Here is a 16,553-nt window from a genome sequence, read left to right as displayed (position 1 = left end):
TGATTACATAAACCCCTTTGGTCAATCAGTTATTAATGGCTGTTATATTTATTGGGGTTTATAGCAGGCCTACAAACCTGAGCCATCAGAAGCAGACACTGAAGGAGACACTAAAAAAGCCATTTGATTACTGACTCCTCACAGCAAGTGCTGACAGAATACAAATTTGGCTCGCTCTCCCTCCTCTTAGCAAGCCTGCTAATGAGCTTGCCAATTAAGAGCCAATCTGAAGACCTTGGAGGGGAAGCTGTCAAGAACACAAACCCCTGTGCCTCCGAGAAGCAGCTGCGGGACGCGTGACAAGGGCCACCTCCGAGGCTTACTGCTCACACCACCCACTGACCCCTTTATCTCCCCAGACTCATTCCCTTCGCCCAGGAAACACAAACACTTGTCACACGTGCACAGTACAGCTTCTCAGGCGTGGACACTGAAAATAAACACACGGCAATGCACGGTAAAACCTCCCTTGATCCTTGACATCGCAAAAAGCTTACTAGTTCAAATGCTAGAAATACTGGGTAAGTGCACAAGCTTTAAAATAATAATAAAAACATCACTAATTAAACATCACCATGTCTATCTAATTATTTTGGGATAACTGTTTCATTTTTGGATGTGTGTGTTTCTATTTCAGGAATCAAGGACACTTTGGGCAAGGGAATTTGGGCTCCTAACTCTCTGCGGGTATTTCTGTGCATGTTCTTCCCCTCGCATCAGCAATTAACTTAATGCAGTTTATGGAAAGGCAAAAGGATAAATATCCCACCAGATCCAATTCTCTGGTAACAAAGCATTATGAGTTTCAGTGCTGCTGGCCATGGAGTGCATCACTGTGACACTTGGATGGGGCACAGACGTGTGATCGCTGCACAAGTCTCCCACGACAGTAATGTCCTTAGGCAGCTGTTTCCACTACACCTCTCCTGCTGCCTGGCCTCTCCCTGCCACAGCAAAATTCATTTCAGAACCACACCACACTGTATCCCTTCATAGTTTTCCTCCAGCAAAAAACATGATCATTTCCAGTAGAGGATTACAACCAGCATACTTCACCCCAACACCTCCCCAGCAGCTGTTCGTAGGGGTCGGACAGTATCGGGACGCTTGCTTTGTCCAGGAGACTGGGACAGAACAGGAGCTGGACTCCTGGTCTAGATTTTCTTCCAAATTTATCAGTCGCCCATTTATTTCATCACACCACACGATGAGTAACCCTCTGGAAATAACCTTTAGCAGAAAGCCCTGTTACTGAAATAAAGAAATGCCATAGTTTCTCTGAAACCATATCCTTCTGCTGAAACTAATTATGAGAAAGCTGTTGCTTAATGAAAGTTTGCTTTAATATGACTTATGCTATTCATAAGTTTGCTTTGGACTGCATCCAGGTTTTTAAAATTAAATATTAGCAGTCTGCTAGCCTATCAAACAAACCTAAGCATGTCAGGTTAGTATTTTAATGGTGGTGTGGGTTTGTTTCTTTTTTTTTTTTTTTTCCTTCTCCCCCTCTTCTCCCAGTTTAGGTTTGGCTTCCTAATTGACTTGCTGCTTTAAAGTTAGTAAACTCAGAAGTCTGAGGAGAAGATGTCACACTTTAATGGTTTAGGAGTACATACTTTGTCTGGGTGATTGATGGATCAAATGTGTGCCGAGGAATGCCGCAATGTTTCTTTCATCATCTCTGCTTCTTGTGGGGATGAGAGCTGGACTATCTCTAAACCTCTTTGCTGCTAGCAACAATAATCAAATTATCTCATTCATTATAAATGTAAAAAGCATCTTACTGTCCTGAAGGGATGTTATTGAACTGACATTACCGCATGAGCACTGACAAAGGTGTAAGTGTGAATTTATCACCTAGGATTCTGTTGAATATATGCACTGGGTCTGGTGCTCAGGCACGCTGGGCTCTCTCTGGCTCATTACGCTCCTTTCTGGTTATTGCCAGTCCCAACCTGTTTGGCAAATGAGATATGGAAGAGCTGCACTGACACAGTGGTGACAGGTCTTTCAAAAATACATGCGATAAGTGGGGTAACATTCACAGATGAATGGTAAAGGAAGGCTGACGCATTAATCGAGGGTTGCATATCTGACAAGAGACAGAAATGTAGACAGAGAGCACTTATTAAAGCAATATTTAATATTTTCAGAGTTCTTTTCAACTGTAATTATTTATTTTCAGTGCTGCCTAACCAAGTCAAGGACTGCAGTGTTTCTGATCTTGAGATAAGGGCTGAATGGTAGAAAATGTTTTAAAATAACATGTATGCCAAAGTTACTAATACAGGCTACACACATATTCACATGCTTATATCAGATTTGCTCAGCTTCTGACTGCAAGCCCTGCCAGTGAGATGTAAAAGTGAGGCAAGTTCCTTAAAGCGCTGACATCCCATTTATTAAAGGTTTTATACTTATAAAGCTTAGTTAACAAATCCGCTGACAACGCACAAGCCAGAGTAAAAGCCTGCTCCTTCTCTGGAGCGGGAATGCACTCCCAAATTAAACGTGAGCAGAAAAAGCGTTGCAGCTCACTGAAGTCAGGTAAAGGGGCTGGCAAAATATAATTAGGGCAAAGCTGCTGGATAGGTCCCACGAAGAGTGGACTGCAAGAAATCCCTCAAGACTCAGAGTCCCGTGCACTGGAGGGTAAGTAATCAATCAGAGGAAGAGTGGGGCACAAGGGATCAGGAGTCTTGCCAACGCCTTCGGGCCCTGAAATAGTAGAGGATTTGCTAAATCCCAGGGAGTGGCCCCAGCTCTATTCGGCAAAGGAGAATAGAGCAAAGCCCCAGCAGTGACGGCAAGTCTAGAGGGGTGGGAGCTTCCTTCCTGATCCCAGATCTGGGGATCACAGCTCGAGCCAAGGAGCAGGGCGCGACAACCAGGTACCTGAAACACGTTTGTGCCCCTGCAAACAGCTGCCAGCACTGAGACCCCACGGGGATTTCAGCAGGAGTCAACTTGCATTTCAGTCCCTGAACAACGTGGCCTTTATTAACGTTGCTCTGGCATTTGTCTACATATTAATGTAGCTCTGGCATTCAGCTACACTCATCATCCTCGTCGCTGCCTCGAAGTCCCAATCTGTTCATCTGCAAGCCTAAAGGGAGAGGTTGGGTGCTTTATCTGTGAAATCCTCCTTGACCTGCCTCAAATAGTTTCATCACAGTGCTTAGCTATGCCTCTTGTTTGTTGTTTGCTTGTTAACCATTGCAATAAAAAGGAAAAGATTCAACACTTGCTGTGATATATCCAGTCTTGTACTGCATCTGACTACACTACACACCAGCAGCGAGGAGGAATTGCAGGAGCCAGCTGTGATTTTTCCTCTGCTCTTCCCAATTTAATTTGTAGGATAGCTGTTGTATATCTTCACATTTTACAAAGACCTCCAAGACTGCTTATTTATCTAGAAATCACCCTTGCCATAAAGACAAGTCAGGAACACCAGCCCCCATCCACTCTCTATAGAAGTAGAGAAAATAAAGCACTAGCACTGCTTGGGTAGGTAGACACGTACTTCAATCAACATTTTCCTTTGTAAAGAGTCAAGGTCAGGGGCACCCAAAAGCACGATCTCCCCTGCAATTTTTGCAGAGGGTAGATCGTTCCCACCAGTGTTGTGCACTGTGGTGCTGCTGATGTTTCACAGTACCACCTGCAAAGGAACTAGGGATTGAGTTGCATCCAGGAGAGCTCACTAGTCCTAGGACAGTCCTGCCTGCCTTTGTTACCCATCTCTTTTCTTCAAACTTGCCTGGTGCTTCCTCCCTTCCCCCCCATGCTCTGGCAGGGATGCCAAATGCTGATGAGACAATACTTGATCCATCTTCAAGCACTTATTTTCGGGCAATTAACTTGGCATCATAGAAGCACTTAAGAAACCTGGCTTTCCGGAGTGGGAGACAACTGACTAAAAAGCTAAGCAAGGTAGTAAATTGCTGTCAAATGGCTGAAAAAGAACAGGAAAGGGGAAAAAAAATAAAAAGAAACTAACACTTTGATGGAAGATGTTTGCTGCTGTTGGACCAAGTCTGAGATGTGACAAAAAAATAGCCCATCTAACCATTTGAGCAACTATTAGCAGGAGTCCAATACCAGCCACTATCAACTCTGTCAACACAATAATTATGTATCAATTATTGTAGTAACCATAATTATGCTTTGCCATTCAAGGATGAATGCCTCTTTTCTGACATCTCCTCATTGTATGTTACAGATTCATCCTTGCAATAATTAGCCAATGCAAGCCATCTATCCAGATAGCTCCCATTACTCTAATGTTCAAAGACCTACCAATGACTAGTGGATTTTATTGTTAACTATTTTCACCCTGAAAAACTTCTTTCCTGCTTTCACCGGCAATAATTTACACATTATCAATGCTGTACTTATCGTCTGGGTCTTAATTTCAATTCAGGGAAGCAGAACCAGAAGCAAATAATTCTGTTTTCCATAAAGCAAAATCCCAAGTTTTCCTTGTGGCATTATTTTCCTGTCCCCAAAAAGGACATTTCCAAGATGCATTTGCTTTTCGCACCCTGCATGCAATTTATCCTGCTGTCTGGCCGTTCTAGCTATTGCCTCACCCCATTTGTGCACTGCTGTCATCGGTGAGAGCGATGCCTTGGAGCCGAAGCCCCAGTGCAGCACTTGCAGACGCAGGTACCAGGGCTGCTTTCAGAAACAAAGTGGAAGCAGGTGGGGACAGGTAGACATAGAAAGAAATTCCCCTATTTCTCATGGCTTGCAAAACTTGCCAACTAAAAATGTTCCTTTTTCCTGACTGAACTGACAGAATAATATAAAGCCAACATATGAAAAACCACAAAGTGCACAGAAAAATCAGCCTGCCATCCTCCTATATAGCAGCTCACACAAAGAAGCAGGGATCTCAAACACCCAGTAAGTCTAATGCCGTAATTTATGACTTATTCCCATTAACTATTCAGCGTTATAAATCAAGCCCTCTGTGTTCTGATACTTTATATAAATAAGTCAGGGCTCTCACACAATAGTATCCTACTTGCATACATTTACATTGTTACCTCAAAATAAATGTATATAGAAAAAAAATGTTTATTTCATGCAACACTACCCATGCAGTCCTCTTTGAAGAGAGTTTAAAGGGAACAAAACCTCAAATGAAGGCAGATGACATCTTTAAGAGGAAATACCTTTAAGAGAGATTGGCCAGGCAGCATACAGCTGTTCCAGGTAATGGGGCAAACTGAAGGCCACAACCCTAGGTATTACAATGTATGATGAACCAAGTTTTGGGTTGCACAAGAGAGGAAGCCTAAGCCAAACAGCCCCATTTTCCCCACCTGGTTCTCTTCTTTCTACAAACACCCTACATCCTACAGGATGAGCTGGTGTTGGTCCAGAGATACAACAGGGACACAGACATGCTATTATATTCCAACATTGCCCACAGTGGATGCCAAGCCCAGAGCACCAGGACAGGATAAGCATTTAGTCGTAGCCCTAGACATGCTCTTAGACATAGCCACAGACACACTCTTCCAGACCCGAGCGATTCAGGGACCTGAAATTAGGCAAAACTCAGTTCTGCACAGAGGTCCTTCCCAACTAATGGTTTTCATTAGCACTAACCCAGCTGCAAAAATATTTGTCAGTGCTTCATTAATGCCAAATGAGCCCTGCAAGCATGCAGGTTTTGTTAGGAGATCCTGAGGTACTTGAAAGGTAGGACTTCTTTTTGTTGTTAGTTTGCCCTTTTTTTCTTCCCTGTTTTGATTTTTTTTTGGGGGGGGGGGTCCTCCCCATGAAGTTCAAAAGCTGGTAGCAATTTAGAGCAATTTACAATTTAAAAAGGTATGCACATACATATGTGCCTGTGCACGCACACAAGCCAGAAAAGTCAGCAAATCTCTTTTAGGGAACAAAATCCCATTGCGGGATTCTGGACTCGGTACTCAACAGTCAAAAGGGGACATTTGCTGGCTAATCCTAGTGACAGCTTCGGGCAAAAGATTTCATTCCGGCAGATGTTTCTTCAGAAAGAACACAGTGATCATTATATACTGCTATTACCAAATCAAGTTTGGAAATGCATAAATCTTTCTGCCCTGGAGTCATATATAGCACCTGCCTATAGACCAGAGCGCTCCATGCACCAACTCCACCTTGCTACTGCCCCTGATGAGGAAAACTCAGCAAGGGATTTCAGGCCAGTTTATTAACACTTAGAGATGTAAGTATCAGCACCGTTCAGGAAAGCATTATAAAATAATTTATCCATGCAGGCATGTTCTTACCCCAAACTCCGCTACCTATACATGCCAAGAAGGACAGACCTCTCAACATCTTATTCCATGTTTGCCACAGGGCTAAAGAAGATGAAAGGCAGAAAAAAGAAGTCTAGAGACCCTACTAAGCTACACTTTTCCTTGTCCTCCACTTACGCCTATGCCATGAGACTGGATACACTAGCAACATGTTTGAATGTCATATACATAAGCATTTCTCATGGAGAACAAGCAGGCCTGTGCCTTCACCACATTTATTTGGGGTTTCTACCTGCTGAAAGACCAGGCTTAAGGCATCCAACCCGCAAGAGGAAAGCCTGATGAGAATTAAATCTTTGCTGGGGAAGCCAAATGAAATAGAGCAGAGACGATTGTAATCACACACAGCCATAAACCCACAGATCCTCAGAACAGAGCGCAGGATTACAAACGCTGCTCAGTTTCACCACGGAGTTTGTAGTCTTGGTGAGCCTGAAAAGGATGGATTTCAGCACATTAAAACCCTAACAGAGTGCCAAAAGAAATGGCACGCCACATGTGGTATGCAATCTTCTGGTTTACCAGAGTATTTCACAAACTTCCAAAACCCTTTCATGGAAGATCCGTGGAAATTATAATGGACATCCACACTCCATTGGGGATTTGCAGATCCCTGGACCTGAAAAGACAGACTCACGGGCTTTACAAGTACTGTCGACTGGCCTGCCTAGCTTTTAAATTTCATGAGCCCTGAAATGAACAACTAACTCATGGAGATTATAAAACATATCATTTTGCTACAGCAGTTTGTCGGCTCAATAAAACCCGAAACAAAGGACTTGGGGGCTATTTTAATTTCTACCAGAGGTGTCGCCTACAGACGACAAACTCGGACCCAGACACATTGTATAGCCTCTATAGAAAAGAATAACGACTACTATTAAGTGTGTATATTCCTTCGGTAATGGCCAAGCAACCTCCCAAGCTCACCAAAGTACATGCTGAGATGACACAGAGCCAAAAGATGAGCCCTTTGCCTTCTTAGATGCTGACGCAAAAGGGAAAAAAACACAGTCTAGCATTTTGGAAACTCTGGCACCCAACCACTAGGAGCAGTTTCAAGTACTATTGCTCAATGAGAATAGACTGATGCACACTTAAATAGACCCAAGGCCTTTGTGAACTTTAAAAGATCTTTTACATATCAAAGAACCCTTTGTGAAATGTCTTCAAACCCTTTATCAGAGAAGTGCTCTCCTTTTCCCAAGCTGTTTCCTCAGTCAAGAGAGAAACAGGTCAAACCTCCAAAGGAAAAAGAACCTTCTATTCCCCCCCTCCTTCCTCCAGGAATTGTTCTGGGTTTGGGAAAATAACAATTTATATTTAAATCGTTTCACGATCTTCCTGAAAACATTTTAATTGCTTCCTCCAGGTTCTCCATTCAGCATGTAATGCTCAGAAACATCCAGATGGAATCCCAAGGGTTCATCAGGATTTCTAATTGCATCACTTAAAACAGTTTCCTATCAAGGATCCACACCAAAAGCAGGTTGGAGGCTTTCAGATCAAGGATATTTCGATGGGTGATGGAATAGAGATAAGAAAAAGGCAAAGGAAGGACACGGTGTTTTTATAAACTATGGCTAGCTAGTGTCTGAATAAGCACCCAGGTGCAATACAGGGCTTTGTTTTTAACATCCTCATTTTCATACTTCCCATAAGTTTTCAAAACATTGCTTATTATACATCTTTGTAGAACAGGCAGACTGGGGTTGTTCACATCTTTGTAAACACGCACATTTTAACAGATCATGAGTCTACACAGCTCAGAGGTGTCAAACGAAATAAAAATAGACTGCATCATAATGAAGTTCAAGTAAGGAAAGAATTTAATTATGCATACTTCTCCAATGCTTTGGACATCGCTTTTAAAGAAGAGAAAGCGTCATAACTCTAAGGTATTTAATCTAATGAAAAACTACAATTGTTCATGCTGTTTCCAATATATTCCAATAAAAGAAGATGGGTTGAGATTTTTCCCTTCAAGAAGAAAGCTCAGGAAATTACATTCCCTACAACCCTCCCCCCATCTTTTTGTCAGCAAATCCTATAAACCCACAAAATGCCAGGAATTAAATGCTAAGGTTGGCAATCTGTCATCGACATATGCTCTTGCCATTTTTTTTTTTTTTCAACCAAGACCTAAGATAGGGCTGCAGTTTCAGCCTTAGCATGGAATTTCTTAGCAGGGGTTATTATTTGTTGTTTTTCATCCTCCCCCTTCCTTTTTCCCTTCCCCATCTCTAATCAACGTGATTTACTTTTCTGTCCTACATGCCAATTTTTCAGGAGTCCTTGGGAAAAATAAAACAACACAACTTGTAGGGAGTCAGGGCACTCAACGCATGTAACAGCATGCTCTGAACCACGATCATCAGCTTCCAGCATGACACTGGACAGCCCCACGATACGCTGCCACAACAAAATAGGTTCTTCCCTTTGGAAAACCCTCACCACAAGCTGTCCAAACATTATTTACAGTTTCGAGTGTTGCTTTATTTATTGCTGAAATTCTCCTGTTCAGTAGAGAGAGTAACTGAGTAACTTATTAGGAATGTTCCTGGGGAATGGGAGAAAGGGGGAAATGAGATCACTTGTAAATCCAGAAACATTTACAGCTTTTATGCAAAATTTGAAATTGGAGCACTATCAAAAGAAAAAAAGAAAAAAAACGCAACACAGCCTCAAGCTGGTAGTCTGCCAAGTTACAGGTGGGCTCTGTAAGAGGAAGAGGATTCCAGATTTCTTGTTTGGAGAAGAAAGCATGACTTCTGGGAAGATGAAATATTTGAGGTAGATATATTTACACAATATGTGGGAAGTGTGAAGAGATGCTACCTAGGAGGCCTCCCTCATGACAGCATCTCCAGAACATAAAGGTTATTTTTTTAAGGAGAAGAAAAAAAAAAAAGCATTTTGCTATAGGAAACAATGATTTCCTGTGGACCTACAGACACTGTTATTAATAGTGTTTGTTTTTCCAGTAATTAATATAAATAATTGTTGTAGTCTTCTTACCTGTATCAGTACTTCTGTGGTGTAAAACTGATGTTGCCAACATGCATGGACTCAGTTTGAGTGTTAAATACTGTTAGATGCCACTTGCAACAGCAGTATGTATGACTACTCCCGCTGAAATCTCTACTGGTTACGGATGTTCCCTACAACTGCAAATTCAGCCCAGACACTGTGCTTCCCAAACCAGTGGTCTGGGTTACAGTCAGTGGCTACAGTAGAGGTTTTCAAACCCATGGTAGGAAGGCCTTCTCTTTCAAAGATACCCTAGGATAGAGCAAGATGAATCTCCCCCAATGCCAGACAGACGAAGATATCAATAGGAGAATTAAGAAAAACAAACGGGATGCACACCACCAGACCTTCTTCTGTTTAGTTCATTAGAAAGCGGGGCCCACATTGCTAATGACAAAGAAACGATATCATGATTTGTTTGGTTACAGCTACAGGCATCATTATTTTGTGAAGAGTTGGCAGCTCCCAAATAGTTGACTTCCAGAGAGTTCAGTTAAATATAACCCTCTCTGACTGAGCCAGGAATAAAATCTATTCCATTTAATGTGATTTCTGCTAAATCTGAAGAGTTAACAGCCAAAGAGCTACATATTGATTATGCCACTTCCATTCTGATGAAAAGGACTTAGAAATAGCACCCAGAATCCAATATTTTCCTTGATGCCATTAAGTTCTGCTACCAAGGGTTTTCTAATACCCCATTTATTTTTATAATAAAGTAGCGTACTCACAGGCATACTTCCAGACCCTCCTCAGACGTTTATCAACCAATACAAACACACACATATGACTACATTCTCATGCATATATACACGAACATTCATTCCTCCACGTGCACTCCCCTTTTTCTATTTTTAGGGTAGAAAAAACAGGGAGACTGAATTTGTTTCAGTGGCTCAAACCAGCAATGAAATTGGGCTGTCAGCTAGACAAAAGCTACTCAACGGTGCTGATGGGAACAGTCACTCAAGCTGTTTTGCAAGAAGATAAATAAATAAAGTTTGATGTGCATATACACAAATACCATATATACCAGAGAATATGGCTAGTGAGATAACCTGCCAAGTTTCTCCTACTTCTAGTGCTTCACAGTGATTTAGCTCTCTACCCTGAGGGCTTGTAGGTAGATAGACAGGCAGTTTGAAGACTCTCCCCTAGCTCATTAAAAATATCAATCAGCAGAGCTCTCTTCTGAAGTTAAGTGCGCACCAGCCATGTTAAAGTAATCAAAAGTACTTCCCATCAAGGTCCGTGTGGAATCTGTCCTTGTGCACAGCCCATACAAATGCTTGTTCCCCATAACTAATCTTTACGTTGGAAAGATATTTTCCTCCATCTTATGTCACTGCAGGAAAACCATGGGAATAGAAAGAATGCCAGGATGGTCACAAATCTGACTGTTTTACTTGCTGTGGACATCTCTTAACTAATGTTTATGCCTCAAAATATAAATAAATAAAAACAGTGTTGTTCTTTCAGATACTTTTAAGATAAATGCAGATACCAACTGCATGGGGCTGGGCTATGTAGAGATGTCAAAAAAATGTTTAAGGTAAAACTGAGGGAAAAAACACAAGTAAGGTCCATGGCTTAACTTCTCAACTGCAAAGTAGCAGCTTTTGATAGAAGTTTTCTTGTACTTGGTATGACTCCTTAGAGTAACAAACAGTAAAGGTTAAAGGAAACTCAGAGAAATCTTATTAGGTTCATGAAAATAGCTAAGGGTTAAGGACCAGTAAATACTCCTGCCCACTTCTTTCACCAGACTGTCAGTCGTGAGATGTCCTGCATGTTTGCTCACCATTTGCCTCATCAATGAATGGCTCTGCCAAATCCAGACCAAGAACCACACTCATGACAAAACAATCTAGGTATTTCCATTAGGACCATTACAGAACCTAGATAGCTGCAGATGAGGCATCCAATGATCCTAGCTGTACAAAGATGAACAACCCTTTCCCTGAATAGGGCTTGAGCTCAAGAGATGGATAAACCCTCCTTTAGTTTTGATCCTGTCCTCTGCAGTGCCTGGTCATCTTCCAAACAAAAAGAGAAAGCAACTATCTTAACATTCACTACATCTTAAATCTGGTTTCAGTATCAATAGAAATTCAAGTGCAGGATAACTTCTCACAATCACCTTTGCAGGGCACAGTAGCAGAGCACTGTTTCACCTCCTGCGAGGAGGTTCAGAAATTCTAATGCAAACTTCTGTAGCACATTCTAAGTTTTCCAGTTTTCCCCTATAGAAAGTTATTTGGTCCGTTAACAGGACGAAGACAATCTGTATTTTTTGCTTGCTACATTTTCCCTTTCCCCTGCCATTTTTCAAGGAGAGATCTAGAGATCAAAAGAGGAGAAGCCCTCGAATTTCATCATTTTTGACTGGTTCATCAACCTGATAGTAAGGTTCACAAGAAGGACTGCCCAAATTTGTGGCATCTAGCTAAAAAAAAGAAGTCAATGCTTCCTAGATTTAGTGCCAAATAAGTCTGCAAACAGATCAGCATAAGTAACATTGGACTCAATCATGATTCTTCTGTCTTCACTAGCTCCATTAGCAGCCTTAACCTTTCTACACAGCAAACTGTCAGGTGAGACACCATCATCACAGACTGCACAAATCCTGCACAGACGAATTACAGAGAAAAATGAGCTGCAAGAAAAACAAATGTATAAGGACATCATATGTTAACCATTTGAAGTACGTATGAAACTCCAGTAATTACGTGTTTGCTGAGAAGGCTGATTGCAAGATGTATCTAATCACCAGCAAGAGCTTCACTGGAGCCAGATGTCCCAGGATTGCAGCATCACAAGTCTGCCCCCATGGTCTCTTCTCTTTCTTTGCAAAGAAAGAAAATTAAGGTCTTGGGTGTATAAAAGACAAGTGTGGCCTTTTCCCATGTTTGGCTTCCTCCTCTGTTCTTCATGGAAAGCTTCCCCTTCCATGCCATACCACATCCCAGTTCAGAAATCAAGCAAGTTCAATACAATTTGTTGTTTGTCTCTTACTTCATCTGTGCCAAGTTATGGGTATGTATATAACTAAAATGCTGAATGCAACATCCTCAGATATCCTAGCCAGAGTCCCAAGCAAACCAATGGAAAAGCCAGAGGAGAAACTGTTATATGAAAAACTTTCCTCCCATTTTCACCTTGAGCCAACAAAATATGGCAACACTATATATTCCAGAAACATTCCTCAACGCACTTCAAGACATCCACATTTCAGTCAAATTCTCTGCTATGAGTACTCAGCTCCTCTAATGCAAGGCCTCAAGGGTATGGCACAAGTCAAAGCAGAAATTACAGACAGCAGGGCAAAAGCAACAAGTTTTCAATCACCAAATCCAGCTTACTCTTTAACACTGTTTAAAAAAAATAAAATGCTCTGAAACCCATGTGGCTTTTGACTTTGGTTTGGCAGAAGGATAGAAGCCTGGTTTCTGGTTGCTTGAGCAATATGTTCCCAAGACCCAGGCTTGCTCCAAACATCACGTTGTCTCAGTTTTTCAGTTCACACAACTTCAACTCAGCTCCAGCCCTCAGCAACCAGATGCCAGAGGCTGAGGATTGATTTCAGCTTGCATTCAGCCTCAAGGCCCCCTCTGGGGAACCACCACAAGGAAAGCCGAGTGGGTGTTAGGGAACAGCGCACCTGAGAAACTGCGACCGACATCTGGCTCGTAACTCTGTGACACGCTTTTGCTCCTTGCTGCTTTGATTTAGAAAGCTCCTATTTAGGGATCCTTAAAAGAATTAAAAGCATGGGGGGAGGAATGAAACACCATTTGTAGGGTCTTAAGAACTAGCGTGTTTCCTCCATAATCGTTTTCAGGCCTCTCTCAACTTCAGTGGTACCAGGGTTTAAAGACAAACACAAGTTACTCATAACTCACTGGGAAAGCCCCAAAGAGAAACCATCTTAAACATACCCATTAACTTCGAAATAAAACATTAACTTGTTCTGCTTGTTCAGTGCAGTGGACATGAATTGCAGGAGAGGGTCCAGTGACAACACAGGACAACAGCCATCGTTCAGCAAGGATGGGACAACGAGCAACCCAACGAGAAACATTGTAAAACTCCAAGGACTGTACACACCTTCATTAAAGCGACAATGATGTCTGCTGTGTGCTACTTTACATCTCCGCAGCCCTTTAATGGTAATCCTTCAGGTGCTTAAAACAACTGATGGTTCACCTTAGGTATAATGTCCTTCATCAGAGCTTCCACCAATAGTTATAAACCAGATTTTGTCCCACTTCGGAAACTGAGCACACCTGAGTTTGGCTACTGCTTGAAAGGGAGAATAAAAATTTGGACCCCAAGCACCTAAGGCAAAGACCATTGAGCCACTGTTGGTCAACTGATGCTTTTTCAACCATAGAAACATTGGACAGAGTTTCACAGTGACATTTTAGCAGCAGCCAAAGACTGTAGGAGAAATAGCATTGCCCGGACAAAGCATGATTCTCCAGGTCTTTATTATGGTAGCATCACTCATTAAGCAACTGATGTCATGAAAATCACGCTGGTAGAAAGCCACCACAAATAAAAGAAAAGAAACAGATACTCAAAGGTTATGAACCTGTCTGTGCATTTCCAAGTTTCGGGTTTCAGTTCAGTGAAGGTGCTGACTCAGGGAGCCATGCCAGTGCGCTAACACCAAGCATCGGCTCAACCGCAAGCAGGAATTCAGAGCACCTAAGCCAGCCTCTTCTTAACTAAATCACGTGCAGACTCATACCGAGGCACCTCCCTGATTCAGAGCCTAGAACAAAACACCAACCTGTTTAATGTGCAAAAATCAAGCCGCTCCACAATTAATTATAAACATTTGCCTCACTTAGCTAAGATCTATTTGGCACAACAGTCGAGAGTCAGATTAAGCTTCCAGTCTGTCTAGCTCTGTTTTCTGACTTGGTAAGTTAATATGTTGTCATATTACAGGTGACATGCTCTCCTCATTCTACTTCACATAGCAATAACTGCTGATTTTCTTCAGTGCGTTGGCCAGTAGCAAAATGACCCACATACATGGTTGCTAATGTACACCATCATGCAAAAACCAAACCCAAGTCTCCTCATATGGAAAAAGCATGCAAAGATGGGATAAGACTTGTTTTTTTGTTTTAATATACATAGACACACAGATGGTTGCTGGCAGAGTGTTTTGTTTTATTTTTTGGCAAATACTTGGCCTGGCCTATTACATACCAGGCACACAAACTAAAAAAACAAGCTTGGAGCTTCCCCTCAGAGAAATCAGAAGAAATTTCACTCTGCCTTATTCCATCACATTTCTCAAAATGAGATTACTTTGCAAGATGTAACAAACCTGTAAGTTTACAAAACTAAGGACCTTTTTTCTCTTCTGCCTCAGTAGAGTCCCTGTCAAATAAGGATAACCCTCCTTTTTTGCCCACTTTTTGTCCATCTTGTCTACCCAGAGATGCATATTTTTCAGGATGGAACAGTGTTTAACTACATGCCTAAACCAATGAGGCTCTCACCCTCAAGAAAAAGAAAAATAAGAAAATAAAAAAAGAAATAAATGAGGTATTCCACTTGCATTATGAACTCCAGACACAACTTTCATTATGATTTAGAAAGAATTAAAATATTCCACTAAAAACAGTATATTGCATGATGAGGATGGATAAAAGACGGGAACATCATGTGGAGGGCTCATCTACATTGAGAATTAATCTTGTGTTAGATCGTGATGCTTGAAGACTGTCAATAACACCTGGGATCACCTTTTCAGATGGTATCATCTGGCACTGCTCCTATAACTTTTTTCATGATACTTGCACAGATTTGCACCATACACAGACCTTCCCAGTGCTTAAGGGACTGAGCTAACAATCGCCCTCTGAGGGTGCAATGAGATATTTAGGACAGTTTAAGCCAAGTTGATCTAAGCATATTCCCCCAGAGGGAGGGAAAAAATAAAAAGCACAAAACAGTTTTAAATACTTCTCAAGACCTAAAATTCAGCCAAAGTAAACCAACAACAATTCGTACAATGCCTATAGGAGTGCTGGGTCTTCAAAAAAAAAAAAGTGCTATAGAAAAACTTTCTTTCAACACTACAGGAAAATGATCAAACTGACGAAGATTTTATGGTCAGTGGCTTACATATACAGTGTGTAGGTTGGTTCGTGTAGGGAGCCACCACATAGACAACATCCACTTTTAACAGTCCCAGCACATCCTCATTTGGGAGAATCGAGCAAGGACTGACTTATATTTCCAACTCTTTGCTATCCAATCTCCTTCCAAACACATACTGAGTTCAAGATACTGGAAAAAGTCACAGTTACCACCTTTACAAGTCGTGTTAAATCAGACAAAATGCAGATCTGATGCTCTTCTCTGAGAAGTAAGTTGTTGAAGACAACAAGAAAATGGCACGTTTCTGTCAAATATTCAGTTTGTTTGTTTTCCCTCATAAATTTTCCTCAAATAAGTGAGAGAAGGAGTTCTACTGGAGAAGTTTTTGCTGCAAAAATGCTGTCAATATTCCTGTTTTCAAAAATATGTTTATGCGCTCCTTCCAAATATTGCACAGAGATTGTGACAGAAGACTTCAATCTGAGGGCCAAAATAAAGGTCAGGGAAGGTCTGACATGTGCTGTTCACAGGCAGAAAGCTACAAGGTTTCCTACCTCTTCTGTCTAAAGACCTTCCTCCACTTCTCCATGCTTCCTGAGTCAAAGCCACTTTCTCCAGGCAGCGGGAGAATTTCACCCAAAGCAAGGAAAGCCTTCCTACATGCAAAAGGACAACCTCAGCCATAGACGTTCGGGTTACTTAACACGAGCATGTTTTCTTTTCCCTGTGGCAAAATTGTTTAAAAGCTTACGGAACAGTACACTTTGAATCATAGTAGATTGATAGTCACAGAAAAAAAAATGTTATTCCTTTTTCTTTCCTTGTGCTAACTTACAAGTCATAAAAAATAATAAATTCAGACTTACATCCTGATAAACAAAACCGCAGCAGAGCGCGGCATAATTTCTCCTCTTCTGCTGCTGTCTACCTCAGCTTTCTTAATTCATGCCATATTTAATCTACGTGTAGGAAGCCCACATTTGTTTCTAATAACAGAAGGAAAGTAATGAGATGTCAAGGAACAGTTTCCTTAGGCCAGAGACTTCAAAGGTGAGTCTGGCAGCTTGTCCTGCATTTATTGTT

General features: G+C 41.6%; 2 protein-coding genes across 29 annotated transcripts in view; one reads left to right on the top strand and one right to left on the bottom strand.

Moving 5' to 3' along the window:
• The window catches only part of LOC308195067 (uncharacterized protein), a 1,623,621-nt gene that overhangs the window by 846,738 nt on the left and 760,330 nt on the right, over window positions 1-16,553 (top strand). The window lies entirely within an intron of this gene.
• Window positions 1-16,553, bottom strand: part of ADGRL3 (adhesion G protein-coupled receptor L3) — a 535,523-nt gene that overhangs the window by 373,174 nt on the left and 145,796 nt on the right. The window contains exon 3 of one of the 28 annotated variants that reach the window (XM_080591832.1): window positions 1,858-16,126. The exons of 26 other annotated variants lie outside the window; for them this stretch is intronic. The gene's annotated coding sequence lies outside the window, so the exon portion shown is untranslated. The remainder of the gene's footprint in view (window positions 1-1,857; window positions 16,127-16,553) is intronic. One more of the 28 variants, XM_080591820.1, reaches the window with a different exon arrangement.

Source organism: Anser brachyrhynchus (genome assembly GCF_964034855.1).
Source record: "Anser brachyrhynchus genome assembly, chromosome: 4".
NCBI classification, from domain to species: domain Eukaryota; kingdom Metazoa; phylum Chordata; class Aves; order Anseriformes; family Anatidae; genus Anser; species Anser brachyrhynchus.
This window is presented reverse-complemented; position numbering and strand designations above follow the sequence as displayed.